This window comes from Barbus barbus (assembly GCF_936440315.1).
Source record: "Barbus barbus genome assembly, chromosome: 29".
NCBI classification, from domain to species: domain Eukaryota; kingdom Metazoa; phylum Chordata; class Actinopteri; order Cypriniformes; family Cyprinidae; genus Barbus; species Barbus barbus.
In genome coordinates this window covers 16,359,768-16,370,344 of record NC_136757.1, presented here as the reverse complement: position 1 = coordinate 16,370,344, position 10,577 = coordinate 16,359,768, and positions in this window count along the sequence as shown.

Below are 10,577 nucleotides of genomic sequence, written 5' to 3'. Positions count from 1 at the left end.
TCTATCCTGTAAAAATGTATCAAGGTTTCCAGAAAAACAACAGTTTTGAACATTGAAAAGAATTGTATCTTGAGCTGCAAATCAGCATATTAGAATGATTTCTGAAGGATTATGTGACACTGGAGTAATGACTTCTGAAAATTCAACTTTGCCATCACAAAAAAAAAAAAAAAATCATTTGTAGAATATATTCATATAGAAAACAGTTGTTTTAAATTGTAATAATATTAATATAATTTATAAGTATTAGCTTATATCATTAGTTTGAGTTATTCTCCAACATTAAAGTTGATGTATTCCGAACAAAAATAAATGCAAAATGAACAATAGTTTTATTATAAATTAGCACTACACTGATTTAACATTAAATGCATTCATTTATAAACAAAGTTAGAGTAAACAGTAGAGCATGGCACTAGCAACGACAAGGTCATGGGTTCGATTCCCAGGGAAAGCAAGAGCTGATAAAATGTAAAAACTGTAACTTGAATGCAAATGTAAGTCGCTTTGGATAAAAGCGTCTGCTAAATGCATAAATGTAATGTAAATGTAAGAGTAATTATGCTGATACCTATTGCATGACTAAACGTGAGCAAATTAAACTATTTTGTGAGTTGCATGACTGAACAGTGAGCATAGTTTGATGTTGGGCTTCACTGACCACTGACATGATATGACTGTCTGCCCTACAGAGACAAAAAGAATAAAACTGTCTAGTCTGTGTCCCTGATTCATACCAGGTCATGCTTGTTGTTGTAGCTTTGTGCAGTCACATCCACTAGGACATACAGAGCAAGGCCGGCTGAGCTGTTTCCTGCTATAGAGTCATCTGGTCAGAAGTTATAATATGATGTGGTCAGAGGGCGGAACCGGCGCCAGTCTACTGACCTCGGGTCAGTCAGTATGAGGCCAGAGAGCAGGAAGGGTCAAGTGTTCTGACCATTGCCTCGCTGAGCAAACCAGTCACGTCACTGTAAGACTTAGCCAAAACGCCGCTGAGGTTAATAGGCTTAGAGAGAGAACTAGAGCAGGAGCGCCACACGTGCTCGCGGCTGTGTCATGTTTGATCTCATTTATCAGTGGAACAAACTAGGTTTTGCTCTAGGACACAACCTCATGGCTCAAAATATAACGCTATCCTCATACGAACTACAAACAATACACAAACACATGACATACATGTCGGTACAGAAGCTTATGATAAATGAAATACACACCATACAGATGTGACATTTCATGCTATCATAAGTAGTGAGTTGTCAGATTTCCGACAAATCATGGGAGCCTGTTTAACAGGAGCGTCTGTAAACTTAACGGCCCAATTGTTTGGTGTTTTAGGAACACCAGTCTTTATGATTATGAATGCATACACAAAGCATGACAAGACATCATTAGAGAAGAAGAACAATGGGCAGAAACAGAAAGTGAATGATAGGGACTGTCAACATTAAGAAGGTCTGTTTCAAAACAACATAGAACTACTTCTGCAAAGTGACAGCAAACCTCAATATCCACCTTGTGTCTGCAAAAATTGACCGCAGAGTCAAAGTCTATTTATAAAGCACTTTTTTTAAAACAACAAGTGTTTATCAAAGTGCTGTACATGCAAGTAGTAATAAAAAAATGATACAACCAGTGACACTAAAAAACACTAAGAGACAATAAAACAATAAAAAGAAGCAGCTCTCACATAGCGTTAAATGCCAAACTATAAAAATACGTTTTTAGGCTAGATTTAAAGACAACAAGTGTTTGAGCCTGTCTAATGTAGAGGGGCAAGCTGTTCCAGAGCTTCGGTGCCGCCACTGCAAAAGCCCGGTCACCCCTGCTCTTCAGCCTTGCCAGCGGGACAACCAAAAGCAAATGGTCAGCAGACCTAAGTGCTCTTAATGGAACATGGCTTAATCAAATCGGACAGATATGTACACTCAAAAAAATTACTCTTTGAATGAACATAAAAAAATCATGGAAAGGATTTCCACATGATTAACTTGCTTTATTTCAGCATTATGCAATTCTGTTATTCCAATTGAATGTACTTACGTTGGGTCAACTTAATTTATTAAGTTTGATTCAACTTATTTACTATGGTTGGGCACAGCTTAATTTAATAGTGTCAGCCCAACTAATTAGCAATGTTTTGGACCAACTAATTTATTTAAGTTAGCCTAACAAAAGTGCTTAATGCTGAAAGAAAGCCATTTAATCACATGGAAATCCTTTCCATGATTTAATTACATTACTTCAAAGAATAGCTTTTGAGTTGAATAAATTAAAACCTTTTTAACAAACTCTAATGGTGGAAACAACACACAACAAATGAGAAAAGGTGCAATCAAATTGTATTTCCAAAATTATAATGCACATTGTTTTACACAGTTGAGTTGCTTGTTGATAACACAAGGAAATATATCTCAAGTTTGTTATGAGAATACAGGGAAATGGGCCCTCTCACTCGCATCCCACTTAATCTACTCTTAACATTTGCACTTTGTACATCTTGCACCTGTGGTTTTATGTGATGGTGAACTCACACAGAAGTTAATAAAAAATATTTACCAAAGTTAGAACATGTTTTGTATAAATATATATTTAAATTTTTTACATTGAAACGTAGGGACATTTTTTAAACAAGTTTCAACAATGTCTACAGCATGGTTGGCATCAAGGGTAAAAACAAGACAAATGGAGATCTTACAATAAAGTTTAACTACCGAAATTTGTAAATGTTTAAACTTAAAAAAAATTAAACATAGCTTAGTCTTAAAGGGATAGGCCGAACTATCCCTTAAATTTTTTATGAGAAACTGAAAAAATAATTCAGCATACAGCTTTCCTTAAGTGCCAATAGACTGGACCTTGCATCAGAGAGAACATTTTTTAATAAAAACAGAGCACAAAAAACCTCCAGATGAACTGAACACTGATATACAGGTCCTTTTCAAAAAATTAGCATATTGTGATAAAGTTCATTATTTTCTGTAATGTACTGATAAACATTAGACTTTCATATATTTTAGATTCATTACAACACAACTGAAGTAGTTCAAGCCTTTTGTTGTTTTAATATTGATGATTTTGGCATACAGCTCATGAAAACCCAAAATTCCTATCTCAAAAAATTAGCATATTTCATCCAACCAATAAAAGAAAAGTGTTTTTAATACAAAAAAAGTCAACCTTCAAATAATTATGTTCAGTTATGCACTCAATACTTGGTCGGGAATCCTTTTGCAGAAATGACTGCTTCAATGCGGCGTGGCATGGAGGCAATCAGCCTGTGGCACTGCTGAGGTGTTATGGAGGCCCAGGATGCTTCGATAGCGGCCTTAAGCTCATCCAGAGTGTTGGGTCTTGCGTCTCTCAACTTTCTCTTCACAATATCCCACAGATTCTCTATGGGGTTCATGTCAGGAGAGTTGGCAGGCCAATTGAGCACAGTAATACCATGGTCAGTAAACCATTTACCAGTGGTTTTGGCACTGTGAGCAGGTGCCAGGTCGTGCTGAAAAATGAAATCTTCATCTCCATAAAGCTTTTCAGCAGATGGAAGCATGAAGTGCTCCAAAATCTCCTGATAGCTAGCTGCATTGACCCTGCCCTTGATAAAACACCGTGGACCAACACCAGCATCACTGACTGTGGGTACTTGACACTGGACTTCAGGCATTTTGGCATTTCCCTCTCCCCAGTCTTCCTCCAGACTCTGGCACCTTGATTTCCGAATGACATGCAAAATTTGCTTTCATCCGAAAAAAGTACTTTGGACCACTGAGCAACAGTCCAGTGCTGCTTCTCTGTAGCCAGCCCAGGTCAGGCGCTTCTGCCGCTGTTTCTGGTTCAAAAGTGGCTTGACCTGGGGAATGCGGCACCTGTAGCCCATTTCCTGCACACGCCTGTACACGGTGGCTCTGGATGTTTCTACTCCAGACTCAGTCCACTGCTTCCGCAGGTCCCCCAAGGTCTGGAATTGGTCCTTCTCCACAATCTTCCTCAGGGTCCGGTCACCTCTTCTCGTTGTGCTGCGTTTTCTGCCACACTTTTTCCTTCCCACAGACTTCCCACTGAGGTGCCTTGATACAGCACTCTGGGAACAGCCTATTCGTTCAGAAATTTCTTTCTGTGTCTTACCCTCTTGCTTGAGGGTGTCAATGATGGCCTTCTGGACAGCAGTCAGGTCGGCAGTCTTACCCATGATTGTGGTTTTGAGTAATGAACCAGGCTGGGAGTTTTTAAAAGCCTCAGGAATCTTTTGCAGGTGTTTAGAGTTAATTAGTTGATTCAGATGATTAGGTTAATAGCTCGTTTAGAGAACCTTTTCATGACATGCTAATTTTTTGAGATAGGAATTTTGGGTTTTCATGAGCTGTATGCCAAAATCATCAATATTAAAACAATAAAAGGCTTGAACTACTTCAGTTGTGTGTAATGAATCTAAAATATATGAAAGTCTAATGTTTATCAGTACATTACAGAAAATAATGAACTATCACAATATGCTAATTTTTTGAAAAGGACCTGTACTGGGAAATGGGGCCCTGCCTTTATACTCACATTCCCCTTCAAGATTTGCACTTACACCTGTAGTTTAATGTGCTGGAGTACCTAAACAACAAAACAGAAGGTACAACTTTTCTGGTGTAGCTTTTGCTATGGCGATGTTTCTTAACGGGAAAGCAGTGTTTTGAGAACTTGTCCTTTGTTGGATAGTTTGTTTCCATCCAATTCCATAATGATCTTCTGCAGAACCTCAAAAGTGTACTTGAGCTCCTGGGGGTAGCTCAGGTTTAGCGCGTAGACAAGCCCCAGCAACATCACCACAGCAAAAGCTACATTGCCCAACTCACTCATCACTTCCACCCCCTCCAGGACAATACCAACATCCGCGGGGTCATCGCCAGGCTCTGCGCCTTCTTGTCGAATGACAAAGATTCCAAATACTGTCTCCGCTATGGCCATTTGAGTGTTTTCATCGACATCCTGTGACAAAAAATAAAATGAACAAGGACAAAGATTTTTTTACTGATGTGCATTACATGCATATTTATAGCACACAATCTTTACAGTATTACTGTAAAACAGCTATCACTAACTTGATCCATATTCATAATAATGCAAATGTAATCAAATAACCAATTGACATTAAAATTGTTTAGCTGAGTCGGTGAAATACTTCAACTAAGCCATACCAAGGGCCTGTCTGTTGTAATCATGAGTTCAGTGTTAGTTATTCCATTCGAATAAAGGTATATTGTCTTATTAAAGGAAAAAAAAAAGTATGGGGTGTGTGTGTGTGTGTGTGTTATTGTCTGAGAGAAAGACAAGGAGAGAGGCTCCCAAACCGGCCCGGTTATTTCCAAAAAGATCAGTAATAAGTTACTTTACCGCAAACAGACATTTGATACACTGTTTTTGTTCATGTATAGAAGAATTACATGATGAAAAAAAACAGGCCAAATAATTTGTATGTGGTAGTGAGTTTTTATTTAAAGGATAATTCTGGTATTTAGCACTTTGAGTCTCTTTTCTGGTTTATGGATGAACTAGAGTAGTGGACACAGAAATGTTGACGATGGGTCCTGTCTCGACTATTTGACTCGTTTAGATTCGCCTTTGACCGCTTCAGGGGCTGGCTACGAGCATTCACAAACATGTCCTTAAAACAACCCTTAACGTTCGTGTTCAAAACTGTGCAACTCACCGAGTGGTTAGTGGTGTTCGTTGATTATTAAAAACAAATAGCGTAGCGAAATGCAGTTTCTGTCGTGTTTTATTTGGCATTTTGTAAAATCCCATTGATTTCTGTTGGAGGACTCAGTGCTCGTTGATATTACTGCGCTTCAGACTCAAATATCGAGCGGAAGTTTATACGCAGTTGTGAGGTAACGTTATCTGAAAAAATAGTTCCACTATAGCAAATAACACGGATTGAAATCATACATTGCGCCGATATATTTGTTTTTAATCATCAACGAACACCACTAGCCACTCAGTGAGTTGCACAGTTTTGAACACGAACGTTAAGGGTTGTTTTAAGGACATGTTTGTGAATGCTCGTAGCCAGCCACTGAAGCGGTCAAAGGCGAATCTAAACGAGTCAAAAAGTCGAGACAGGACCCATCGTCAACATTTCTGTGTCCACTACTCTAGTTCATCCATAAACCAGAAAAGAGACTCAAAGTGCTAAATACCGGAATTATCCTTTAACTGCGAGCCAACTATCGTCACGTATGTAAGCATGAATGTGCCAGCATGACATTAACGGCCTGAGTACAAAAATAACAAACAAGCATAACCAAATATTGCTGAAAATGATGGACAGTCTGCTGATGATTTTATACACATCGTTTTGTAGATGGATGAAAACAGATTTTATCTTACCTTTTCCAAATGAACTCCAGGCACGCCAGGCAAGTTCTTCATGTGATAATCTCGTTATTTTCCGAAGCACGCGGTTTGTCATCTCGCGTGATCTCGCTAATCCATTTTCGGTGCAAGATCAGTCTGACTATATTGAATCACGTTATCTCAACATGACTGAATTTAACAAATGTTAATTTGTTGAATTTCATGCTTATCCTACATTATTTTATCACGTTCACCTTTGAAACATGAAATAATTTTGTTAAAATTACACGTTACGCTTGTTTTAATGTAATAACCAGCTAATTTCCTTTTTTTGAGTGTAGGTGCTACCCCATTAAGAGCTTTAAAAACAAAAAACAGAATCTTAAAAATAATCCTAAAACGGACAGGTAACCAGTGAAGGGAAGCCAGAACAGGGGAGATATGTTCCATCTTTCGTGTACCAGTCAGCAGACGAGCTGCCACATTCTGAACCATCTGTAGTCTAGAAAGAGAGGCCTGACTAATGCCTATATAAGGCCATTGCAGTAATCCAAACGAGTTGAAACAAAAATATGTAAAATTCTTTGAAAGTCTTTAGGAGACAGAAAAGATTTTACCTTGGTAAGTTGTCTCAACTGGAAAAAACTAGATTTAACTACAGAGTTAATCTGTTTATCCAATTTAAAATCACTATCCAAGATAACTCCTAAATTTTTAACATAAGGCTTCACAAATGGATTCAATTCACCAAGGTCCAAACCAACTGAATCACAGATACCTCCCGGAGTAAACAGCATAACTTCTGTTTTGTTTTCATTAAAATTAAGGAAATTTAGTGCCATCCAGGCCTTAATTTCCTGTAGGCACTGCATTAGAGGCACTAGAGAACTGATATCTTCTCGTTTCAACGGCAGATAAATTTGCGTGTCATCTGCATAACAATGAAAGGAAATACCAAACTTCCTAAAAATCTGTCCTAAAGGAAGCATATACAAGGAAAACAAAATAGGCCCCAAAATGGAGCCCTGGGGGACCCCACATGTGAAAGAAGCAGTTGAGGAGACAAACTCTCCAAACCGAACTAAAAAAGTTATTTCATGCAAATAGGATCTAAACCATCCCAACGCAGTACCCTTAATTCCAACACACTGTTCTAAACGTGTAATCAAAATATTATGGTCCACAGTATCAAATGCAGCCGTGAGGTCCAGTAAGATCAAAATCGCATAATCCCCTGAATCAGTAGCAAGTAATAAATCATTAAAAACCTTCAACAGTGCAGTTTCTGTACTATGAAGAGATTTAAAACCGGACTGAAACATTTCATGAATACCATGTAAATCTAGAAATGAATACAGTTGTCCAAACACAACCTTCTCCAGTAGTTTGGAAAGAAATGAAAGTTTCGAGATGGGTCTGAAATTAGCAAAAACGGATGAATCCAGATTAGATTTTTTGATTACTGGTTCCACCACTGCATGTTTAAAAAACTTAGGAAAATCTCCAGAAACCAGGCTACTATTAATAATTGCAAGAATTTTTGGCCCAATAGTTTCAAAAGAATCTTTTAAAAGACAGGGAGGAACAATATCCATGCCGCCTGAGGATGATCTCATTTTAACAATGATCTCTCTCAATGAGGCAAGAGACACCGGCTCAAACTAATTAAAAATGGCCGAGCACTCAGTGGAAATAGGTAAAAACATTGATGGGGCATTAATATTAGCTCTAACAGCCTCAATCTTATCAATAAAAAAAAGTGTAAAAAGTCCTCACACATGTCAACAGAGGGCACTAAACAAGTAGCTTGGGGAGTATTCAATACAGCATTAATAGTACTGAACAACACAGCTGGCTTATGAGAATTATTACAGATAACATTAGAGAGGTACTTAGATTTTTCGGATCTAACAGTTTTTTGATATTTAGACAAGTTCTCCTTTAAAATATTAAAAGAAATCTGCAATTTATCCTTCTTCCAGCGGCGTTCCGCCCTTCTGCACTCAAGCCTTACAGCTCGAGTAGTAGCATTCAGCCACGGTTGAACTCTAATTTTTTCTCGAACTGTCCTAAACGGGGCCACTATGTCCAAAATACTTTGACAGGTTGAAAAGAACAATGAGGTTAAATCATCGGTGTTAAGGCCATGTGTGGACATTAAGTATTCATCGGAAAACAACTGAGCAGTTAAAGGGTTAATCGTCCGACGGCGACGGATTACAGAAGTCACTTTAGGATCATAAGAAATACATATCTCAAATACAACAGGCAAATGATCAGAAAAGGTGGCATCACAGACTTCAATATTACCAATAGATAAGCCATATGATAGAACCAAGTCTAAAATGTGTCCACACATATGTGTATGACTTGACACAGACTGAGTTAAATTAAATGAGTCCACAAGATTTAAAAAAGCTTTGGCCAAAGGTTTTGTGGGGCAGCACACATGAATATTAAAGTCCCCAACAATTAAGACCCGATCATAATTTAGCATAATTCCAGCCAAAAAGTCAGAAAAGTCATCAATAAAATCCTTGTTATATTTAGGTGGACGATAAACAACAGCGCACAACACAGGATAACCCAAACCTAGTTCAAAAGCACTGAGTTCAAAACTGGAATATGAGTAAGATGGCAGGCGCCGGTGTAGTGCCGAATTCTGACCCCCGCCAGATTATTACCCCCCTAGTATTGGTAGGTTTAGGGTTAGGTGTGGGGGAGGGGTTAGGATTAGGGGTGGGGTTAGGATTAGGCAATCAGGTAGCGATTTCAACGAGGGGGGTAATAATTTGGCAGGGAGTCGAAAATAGGCACAACACCGGCAGTTAAAATGTTCTTTAAAAATAGTTGCTACTCCACCTCCTCGACCCGTAAGCCGTGGAGAATTAAAATATGTACAGTTAAATGGTAGAACTTCAGAGAAGACACTCGACTCACCAACACCAATCCAGGTCTCAGTTACACACAACATGTCCAGGTCCTTAGACGTAAAAAAGTCATTCAAAATGAAGGACTTCTTAGCTAGTGACCTAGCATTCACCAAGGCTATCCTCACTGGAGTTGAGTCTTTCGCCGACAGAGATTCACGGTCAAAAGGCCAGAGGATCCACACCACCTCGTTTAAGACCGATGAATATCGACCGGAGGCTCCATATCCACACCTGTTACAGGTACAGGTACCAGCCACTTATACGCGGATTCCCAAGAACGGCGAGGCACATACCGACGACAATCCACGTCAAGACCCGATAAAATCCACCGAGGATCAGCATTTGGGAACAAGGCCATTCGAGTCTTCACTTTCACCAACAGACCACCTCGTTTACCACGGCGTCTGGATCGCTTATTCCTCCCGAGAGAGCACAAGGTCCGACAGAGATAGACAGGTAATCCACGCAGAGAACTTCACACAGTCAGCATTCATGAAAAAAGCTGCAGTTGCTAAAACTTTATTAATAGACACCAATGCTAAAATGCAAAAAAAAAAAAAAAAATGCTGTCATGATCTTAAAACCTGGACAATTAGAGCACCAGGATGAATTTCAACATCTGCCCTGGCCAGCTCGATCACCTGACCTGAATATCATCAGAACATTATGGACAGTTTTGGAGAGAAGAGTGAAAAGCTGACTTCCTACATGGCTCCATTTTTTTAAATATTACTGGAATTTAAAATAACTGTTTTCTATTTGAATATATTCTAAATCTAATCTATTACTGTGACGGCAAAGCTGAATTTTCAGCAAATCATTCTAATTTGATTCTAATACGATTTGGTGCGCAAGAAACATTTCTTATTATTATCAATGTTTAACAGACATGTGCTGCTTAGTATTTTGGTGGAAACTGATACATTTTTTCAGGGTTCTTTGATGAATAGAAAATGTTAAAAACAGCATCCATTTGACAAAAATATTTTGTAATATTATACATTTTACTATAAATGATCAATTTAATGCATCTTTGGACAATAAAAGTATTGATTTCTTAAAACTCAAACTTATGAACAGTATACATATTAATATTTCACTAGAAAATGTATATGCTGATTGGGTGAATAATGTTTGTGTAGGTTTACTGTCTTTATCCCACTCACCAAAACACTCCTCTGGTTGAGAGCCGCTCTGACTGATACCATCCACCAGCTTACACAAGTGAGCGTGCCATGAATTTGCCACCTGTACACACGCACGCAATGCGATGAGAGACATTGCACAGAGACAGAT